Raw genomic sequence first — 10,007 nt, 5'->3', positions numbered from 1 at the left:
TGCCAGCTCAGGGCTCAGTGTTGATCTCTGCTTTTGAAAGAATAGCCATATAACATTAACATTAGCAAGGTTCGCCACAGAAAAGGGAACTGTATTTTGTGCCATGTGTAGCCTTTATCTCCATTATGATGGCCGAAACTAAGTTAAACACAGGATGGTCAGATCCTGTGTCATCCATTACTGCTGCTTGGGATCTTTCCCTCAGGTCATGCTTAGTCAAAAAGGTGATCCCTTATGACAGATGGTTAAAGGAGAAAAAAGGGCAAATTAGTATTACAAATGTTTTTATGGATCACATATAAATATAAGTTTTATATGTAATATATACAATTATATCTGCCCAAAACTAACTTTATTTAAAAATGAACATGGAATGATTATAAAAAGATCATTACTAATTCATAAAACAAAATCTCTATAAATGAAATAACTTTGAAATTATTCAGAGATTTTTCTCTGATCACAAATTAACCTAGAAACACATTTTTAAAAATAAAGAGAAGATCCCCAACTTTATAAAAACAATGAAGTTCTAAGAAATTCGTGTTTCAGACATTTGAGTATAAATTAGAAAATGTAATTAATTGAATAAAAGTGTAAAATCATATATATAAAAATAGGCAGAAAAATGTTAAATCAGTATTTACATGGAAGTGTGTAAACATAAGTTACATGCTAGAAGAGTAGAAAAGTTAAAAGCTAAAATCAGTGATTTACATTTTCTTCTGATAATGCGTGTACAAAAAAGAGAAAAGCCTAAGGAGAGTAAAATAAAAAATTAATAAGGAAAACAAAGAAACCCTGGCCAGTTTTCTCAATGGTTGGAGTGTTGGCCCACACACTGAAGGCTCTTGGATTTGATTCGTGCACTACCTGGGTTGCAGGTTCGATCTCCACCCTGGTCATGGTGCATGCAGGAGGCAACTGATCAATGTGTCTCTCTCACATCGATGTTTCACTCTCTCTTCCCCCCTCTTCCTCCTTGCCTTCCACTTTCTCTCAAAAAAAAAAAAAAATCAATGGAAAAAAATACCTTCAGGTAAAGATTAAACAAACAAATAAAAAATTAAATAAGTGCACCTAGTGAAAAGCTACAAAGACAAGATTACATTTATTGTAAACACCTTGTAATAATTATCAGGGAAAAAAGAAAACATTAACATTGCCAGTGTTTAAAATTTAAAAAGGATATACCTATACTGCAGATACTATAGGTACCAATAAGTAAAAAAATGATATTATTAAAAGCCCTCGTCAGTTTTTCACAGTGGATAGAGCATCCGCCTGCAGACCGAAGGGTCCCGGGTTCAATTTAGGTCAAGGGCACACACCTGGTTGCAGGCTCCTCCCAGGCCTGGGCTCTGGTCCGCCCGTGTAGGAGGCAACCATTGGATGTGCTTCTTTCACATCAATATCTCTCTCTGTCTTTTCCTCTCTTCCACTCTCTCTTAAAAAAAAAAAAAAAAATCAATGGGAAAATATCCTCAGATGAGGATTAAAAAAAAAATAAAACCTCTATCGTTGATGTTTCTATCTCTCCCTTTCCCTTTCTCTTTGAAATCAACAAAAATATACTAAAAATATTTTTTCAAAAACTTAAACATTTTTGTATGAAATAGATAATGTTTAAGAATACAATGAACAGAGTTAAAAATGGACAAAAATTAAAAATCTGGATATTTGAATATCTTAAAGAAAACTTACATGCAAATGGCTTTATCAATAAATTCTCCAAATCACTACAGACAGAAGTACTCACTCCACAAACCTATAAAGAAGGTTCGTGGTGGGGTTCACTTCACAGAAAGATGCAAGGTTGGCTTAACATTGGAAAAGCCATTTACATAACCATCATGCTAACAGCACTTTTCTATTCTTACTAAGTTTGTCTATCATCTGTTGAGAGCAGTTTGCTAAAAATGTCTGCTTTTTTAAATTTTTCCCTTCTTACTCTTGTGGACGAAAGGGGCCACACGCTGACCTGACAAGCTCAGAGAAGGCCTGCTTGGCAGCCTAGCAGACTCAGAGACCTAAAATAACCACAAAGGATGGTCTGAAATCCATCATTTTACCTTTTATCCAATCCCAGGGGTGTGTCCCCCCCCCTTCACTTAAGCTCACCTCCTTAATCTATCACCAATGAATTTCAAGTAACCCACTACATTCCTCCTTTGATTGCAAATGTATAAATACAAATGTAACCCCTCCATTCTCCGGAGCACTATCTCAATTCGTGGAGGTTCTACTTGCCGGCATATGTTGACAGTTTGGCTCAAATAAACTCACAAAAATTCTTTACAGGTTTCAATGTTTTTTTTTACGTTAACACTCTTCTTTTTGCAACTGCTCTATATCTTTGGAAGCTTTTTAAAATATTATGTATTTTGTGAGCATGAAGTTTGTTTTTCTAATCCAATTGAACCATTTTACTATTTTATATGTGTATTTATTCTACTTACCTTAGTGTAAATACTGACAGAGTTCATTTTATGTCTATCTTTTAAAATTTGTTTCCTATTTGCACCATCTAATTTATATTCCTTAAAACAAAACTTTTCTCCCTTACTTTGAGTTAATAAAAATGTTTTATTTTTGTATTTATTAATTTCTTTCAGCCCTGTAAATACTCCATTCCTTTTCTCCCCGTATTAATACTTTTTTTGGAGAGGCAGCTTTCAGGTTTATTGTTCCTTTTAAGAAAATGTGTCTTTGTTCTCTGGAAGACTTAAGTTTTTTTGTTGCTTTTGTTTTTTATGTTTTGTTGTTGTTGTCTTCTCTGGAAGACTTAAGTTTTTTTGTTGCTTTTATTTTTTATGTTTTGTTGTTGTCGTCGTTTTGTGTGTGTGTGTGTGTGTGTGTGTGTGTGTGTGTGTGTGTTTACTTTAGATCACCTTACTGTGATATTTCTAAGTGTAGTTTTTTTTTCTTTTTACCATTATGTATGTTTATAATAACTCTTAAATCTGCATCATGATCTACCTTCAGTGTTTCAAAACTCAAGAATCATAGTTCTTCCATTCTCTTTTGTTTCTTCTTCTGAGGCTTTCATAGTCTCTATATGAAAAAAAAAATAATTTGTCCTCATGACTTTTTCTCTTTCTTGTATTTTTATCCATTTTTTTTTCTTGCTTCAATCTGGCAATGACCTATATTTCAGTTTAACTCTTTCTTCTGAGTCTGATTTGCTAATTATACTGATTTGTTAAATTTTTATTTTGAGTTATCACATTCTGTTCATTCTATAATTTCCTTTTGATATGTTAAATTTCAGTTATCAGATGAAATAGTAAATCTTATCATTTATCTTTTAGAGCATACTAATCACAATAATTTTAAAGTCCATTTCTGAAAACTTTATTGTCTATATCACTTGTAGTTTTATTTCTATGGAATGTTCCAAAAATATATATACACACATTGAATAATTATAAAGGTAGTATGTATTAACATACATTTCATTTTCAAAATTGAGCTATCAGCTGTTAAAGTGTATATAACTTTTATTTTTTGGATAGCCTGTATTTATGTCTCTTTTCCTGCCACAGTGCATACATTATAATTTGTTATTGCATGTTAGACATTCTGCATTAAAATTTGTAGATATGCCCTGACTGGTGGCTCAGTTGGTTACACCATTGTCCTGTACACCATAAGGCTGCAGGTTTGGCTCTGATTGGGGCATATGTCTGAGTTGTGGTTTGATCCCCAGTTGGAGAACGGGCAGGAGAGGCAGTCAATCAATGTTTCTCTCTCTCTCTCTCTCTCTCTCTCTCTCTCTCTCTCTCCTCCCCCCTTTGAGCCTCTAAAAAGATCAATAAAAAACATATCCTCCAATGAGAATTACAATTTTTTAAAAAAATTGTAGATGCTCTGCTTGTTGTTGTCTTCCTACACTGCATGCTGTTTTCTATATTAGGTATTCAGAGTAAGTAAAGATAAATTAAATTTGAGCTGATTTATAGCTAAGTTTCTGTCTATATGAAAGCTATTCTAGTACTAATTAGCCAATATTCTTTTAATATAGTACTTGAGGAATTCTAACTGGAAGCCAGGGTTCTACCAGAGTCATTGACAAATTCTTGCATGTACCTTCAATCCAAATTCTGCCACTTCACTATTAGGAAGGTCAAAAGTCCTGCTTGGCTTTTCAACATTTTATCAGATGCTTACAGATAATCTGATCTCTCCAGGGGAGGACCACACTGAATGTAAATGTCACTTCTCAATGCTTCCTTTACTGCCATGACATTGGCCTACATGCTTTGTGATGTCATTTCCTGATTGTTATCTCTCTAGATCCATGACACTACCAAGATCTCCATTCAGCTTCCAGCCTATGAGCCACTGCTTTGTGCTCAGCTTCTAAGCTTCGAGGCAGCTGCTTCTGAATCAGAAAATATTTACAGAGGAAAAGCTTAGCACAGTGAAGGGCTCAACATAATGTGCTTCATTTTCTCTTCATTTCCTTTGCTCACTCAGATCCTGGCTTCCTTAGGAATTCTTAAATTATTTCAGAGAGATCATTTTTGTCCTTCTGTATTTTCTCCAGACTTTTTCCCTTGGTGAATAGCTTATCTGCTACAGGTTTGCAAATAATAGCCTCACAGAGCTTTGCACCGGTCTTGGTATACGCTTCAATCTGCTCCTGGTGAGCTGTTTTGTCAATGAGACCTCTCACTGCATCTTCTGTTTCTTTCCTCACTGTTTTAATTTGACTTGCCCTTGAGAGCTTGGATATATTTTGGCATCTTAAGATCATACTTTTCTCTTAGAGTTCCTGAAAACAGACTGTATATTATTATTATCTCTTTTTGCTGCTTTTGGACAACTTGTAGTAAGCAAAGTGGAAAATTAAAATTGAATAGCCATTATCCTAGAAGTCCAAGCTGTAATTTTCATGGTGGTTTCTATATTTGTCTCTGGAAGTGGTAATATTACTGATGCATTTTATATAAAAATATATAGCAAAATAATACAAAAACACATATATATATATTTGCTTAGATTGAAATGATGACATGAAAAAGTATTCTAAATATCTATTGTATACATAATATTTGTAAGAATCTGTGAAATAAATATAAAAACTCTGCCTTAACCAGTATAATATGAAAAACAAATGAATATATAAATATTTACATTACATGTGTACAGTATGATATGTCTGACATAGCAAGAAGGTGGTTTTTAGCATTGAGATTTGACTTAAGAAATATCTGATTCAAGCAACCTGGAGGATAAGACATGGGAAATTACTACCCAGAGGAAGAAAAAGAAAATAGAATAATAATAAAAAAAAAACAGTGAAAAAAAACATTGGAATTATGAAACACAATAAAAAGAAACAATATTTTCATGATGGGAATTCCAGAAGAAAAGAAAACAAAAATCAGAAAGTATATTTAAAGCAATAACGGCTGAAAACTTTCTAAACCTGGGAAGAGAAATATACTTCCAGGCCTAGTAGGCCAAAAGGACCCCAAATAGGTTTAACACAAATAAATTAAATTGTCAAAAGTCAAAGGCAAAGAAAAAAATTTAAGAGCTGCAAGAGATGTCACATATAAGGGCATCCTCATAAAACTATCAGCAGATTTTACAACAGAAACTTTTGGGTTGATATATTGAAAATATTGAAAGAAAAGAACTCTCAACCATGAATTCAGTATCAGGCAAAGTTGTCCTTTAAAAAATCAAGGAGGGATAAAGGCTCCCAAAAATCAAAAGCTGAGGCAGTTCATTACCACCAGACCTCCTTAAAAGACATGTGAAAGGGAGTTCTTTGAGTGGAAGTAAAAGAAAGCCAATTAACATCATAAAAACATAAAAAGAAGATGAGATGGATGTTAGCTTTTGTGGATATTTTTTAAAAAATATCTTATTTGAATTCTGATTATTTCACATGCTAGTCTTATAATTTGATCACTGTATTCTTTCAAAGCTCAAATTTAATCATCTGTAAATAATTTTTTGTGATTATTAATTGCAATAATGTATATAAAATGCTTGCCACAGTGAATTCATAGATTTAGAGCTCAGCAATGTATTTGATCAGCTTTGTTGTCATATAATTTCATGTTGGATGAGCGTAACCTAAATAATTCTTATGGTAATGGGTAGATGACTAGAAAGAATAGGATTGAGCTAAAATCTGAACATTATGCAATAATTTTTCCAGCTATAAAAATAAGTGTTAGAAAACAATCCAAATAGAAGAACAAAATATGCCAATCTTATGGTCATTGGTCTTATTATGTGTTTGGAAGACTCTTCATTATGGAGGCTCTGTTATGAAAATGAGATGAGTTGAGACTGGGCATGAGGTAGGATTAGATTATGAAGATCCTCTTACATTATCTAATGTATTTGGATTTTATCCTGTTGGTTGATGGGAGACATTAAAATATTTTTAGACTGAACAGTTAATCGATTTTAATTAAATAAAAAATACCTTGGCATTATTCAAACGGTGAAGTTTGTGGACATTACATACAGCTTGTATTCTTCAATAGTGTTTGAGCCAAATTCTAAACATTATTGCTTGGAAGCATATAATAGGTTTTGTTTTATCCAAATGATAAGTTGTTTACTTTTAAATAATTATAAGAGTTATTAGAACTAATAGCACCTCTCAGAATTATGTTGCAATGCTAGTCAATATCTATTAGTTTGCTCAATAATCACTGCATGTTTATAAGTTTTACAAAAACATTCAATTATCTGGCCATTCTTTGATACGTAAGATTTACTCCAAAATTTTTATAAACCTTTCTTGCACTTGTTATTTTATCATTATTTCTACAGCTAATATCTGCTGTGATTCTAAAGAAATCTTCTGATTAAACCTTAAAAGTTAAAATATTGCTTGACTTTAGGAAACTAAATTTGTAGTAGAATTTTATGATATTTATATTAGTAATATGATCACTAAGAAGTAATTATTTGTCAAGTACATTTTTCCTAATATGTAAAGATTATAATGTTTAAGTATGGAAAAGTAGATATTTTAATGTATTTAATAATTGTCCATTTACAAAGAGATTGGAACTATTGATTAACTAAAGACTAATTCATGAGCTTTAGAAATAATTACATATAATAGAAAAAAGTCAATGACAAATTGATTCCTATGGATTACCCCATACTTCTTAAAAACAAAATTCAACATAATGCTGACATTTTTAATAGATTATCACTTTTTTAATTGTATTTATTTATTATTTTGTTTTTTAAATATATTTTTATTGTTGACTAGAGGCCCAGTGCACAAAATTCGTACACTGGAGGGGGTGTCCCTAAGCCTTCCTGTACCCTTTGGCAGTCCAGGAGCCCTCAGGGGATGTCCGACTGATAGCTTAGGCCAGTGGTCGGCAAACCACGGCTCATGAACCACATGTGGCTCTTTGGCCCCGTGGCATGGGCCATGAAGTTTCAATAGCACTGTATGTTCATGCCCGCACGTGGCATTTTGTGTAAGAGCGTCACTCAATGGGCCAGTTTGCTGACCACTGGCTTAGGCCCATTCCCTGTCTCCACCACCATTGCTGCATTTGCCAGCCATGAGCCGGGCTTCTGGCTGAGCAGCACTCCGCCTGTGGGAGCACACTGACCACCAGGGGGTAGCTCCTGCATTGAGTGTCTGCCCCCTGGTGGTCAGTGCGTGTCATAGCGACCAGTTATGCCGTTGGGCCAAAACCAGCTCTCTGACATTCCCAAGGGCTCCCAGATTGTGAGAGAGCACAGGCTAGGCCGAGGGACCCCACCAGTGCATGATTGCAGACAGGGAGGGACGTGAGAGGTTGGGCAGCCAGGGAGGGACCGCAGAAGGGCTCTAGGGCATATCCAGCCCGTGTTACTCAGTCCTGATCAGCCAGAACCCAGCAGCAAGCTAACTTACTAGTAGGAGAGTCTGCCCCCTGGTGGTCAGTGCACGAAATGGAGAGCAGTTGAATGGCCTTAGCATATCATTAGCATATTACACTTTGATTGGTTGAACAGCCAACTGGACGACAGGACACTTAGCATATTAGGCTTTTATTATATAGGATAGGATTACAGATATCTTCCATCTCCCCTCTCCCTTTACTGTCTCCTCTCAGTTACTATACTGCACCCCTCCCCCCAGGTCTTCACTACTTGTATTCCATGGACTATGCATATCTTTTAAAATAATGAAAGTGTAATACACTAATTAGACCAGACAGCAGAAAGACCTTCCAGACGTCCTTCTGGACGATTTTCCAGACAAAGCCGGGGCTGCAAGGGCCAAGCCCCTTGCACAAATTCCATGCCTTGGGCCTCTAGTAAGTATATAACTGCTTTGATTTATCTCTTCTCCTCTCTCCAACCCCACATAGTGGTATGTCAGACTGTTCCACACTTCCATGTCAAGGTCTTATTTTGTTACTCAATTCATTTTATTCATTAGATTCCAAAAATAACTGAGATCATGTGATACTCCATAATGTTTCCAGACTGTACCATCTGCATTCCCACCAGCAATGAACTAGTGTTCCCTTTTCTCCACATCCTCACCTGCACTTGTTGTTCGTTAATTTTTTGGTAGCCATTCTGACAGGTGTGAGGTGATATCTCACTGTGGCTTTAATTTTCATTTCTCTGATGATTAGTGACTTTGAACATTGTTCCATATGTCTCTGGCCTTTGTATGTATGTTGCCTTTGGAGAACATGTCTATCCAGGTCTTCTGCCCATTTTTTAATTGGATTGTTTGTCTTCTTTTGTTGAGTTGTATGAGTACTTCATTTATTCTAGATATTAACCCCTTATCCGACGTATCACTGGAAAATAAGTTCTCCCAAATAGTGGGTTCCCTTTTCATTGTGATGGCGTTTCTTTGTTTTTCTTTGCTTATTTGTTTTTTGCTGTGCAGAAGCACTTTATTTTGATGTAGTCCCATTTGTTTATTTTCTCCTTAGTCTCCTTTGCCCTAGGAGATATATCTGTAAACATGTTGCTATGTGAGATATCTGAGATTTTATTGCCTATATTCTCCACTAAGATATTTATGGCTTCATGCCTTACATTTAAGTCTTTTATCCAACCTGAGTATATTCTGGTGTATAATGTAATTTGGTGGTCTAGTTTCATCTTTTTGCATGTGTCTGTCCAATTTTCCCATCACCATTTGTGGAAGACACTGTCTTTTCTCCATTGTATTTTCTTGCCTCCTTTGTCAAATGTTAATTGACCGTAATGGCGTGAGTCAATTTTCAGGGTCTCTGAGCTGATCTATTGGTCTGTATGAATGTTCTTGTGCCAGTACCAGGTTGTTTTGGTTATAATGGCTTTGTAGTATAGCTTGATATCTGATATTGTGATCCCTTCTGTTCATTCTTCTTTCTTAATATTGCGGCAGCTATTTGGGGTTTTTTATGGTCCCATATACATTTTTGGAGAATTTGTTCTAGCTTTGTGAAGCATGCCATTGGTATTCTAATAGGGATTGCATTGAATCTATAGATTGCTTTGGGTAATATAAGCAATTCATGAACATGGTATTGGCTTCCATTTGTTTGCATTTTCCTCTATTTGTTGTTTCAATGTCCTATAGTTTTCCAAGGACAGGTCTTTTACCTCCTTGGTTAAGTTTATACCTAAATACCTTTTTGTTGTTGTTGTTGAAATGGTAACTGGGATTGCTGTTTTAGTTTCCCTTTCTGAGAGTTCATTCTTGGTATATAAAAATGCCATTGATTTCTGGATGTTGATTTTGTATTCTGCTAACTTGCTGAATTCTTTTATTAAGTCTAGTAGTTTCCTGTTGGAGAGTTTTACTTCCTCCTTTCCAATTTGGATGTCTTTTACATCTTCTTGACTGAATGCTGTGACTAGGACTTCCAGTACTATCTATCATCTATCTATCTATCTATCTATCTATCTATCATCATCTATCCTATCTAATAATAGACAAACGTGGGAATTAACCATACCTCCAACATGCTTCCCATTGGCTAATCAGCAGGATATGCAAATTAGCTGCCAAC

The sequence above is a fragment of the Myotis davidii genome, unplaced genomic scaffold (genome assembly GCF_000327345.1).
Source record: "Myotis davidii unplaced genomic scaffold, ASM32734v1 scaffold294, whole genome shotgun sequence".
NCBI lineage: Eukaryota > Metazoa > Chordata > Mammalia > Chiroptera > Vespertilionidae > Myotis > Myotis davidii.
This window is presented reverse-complemented; position numbering follows the sequence as displayed.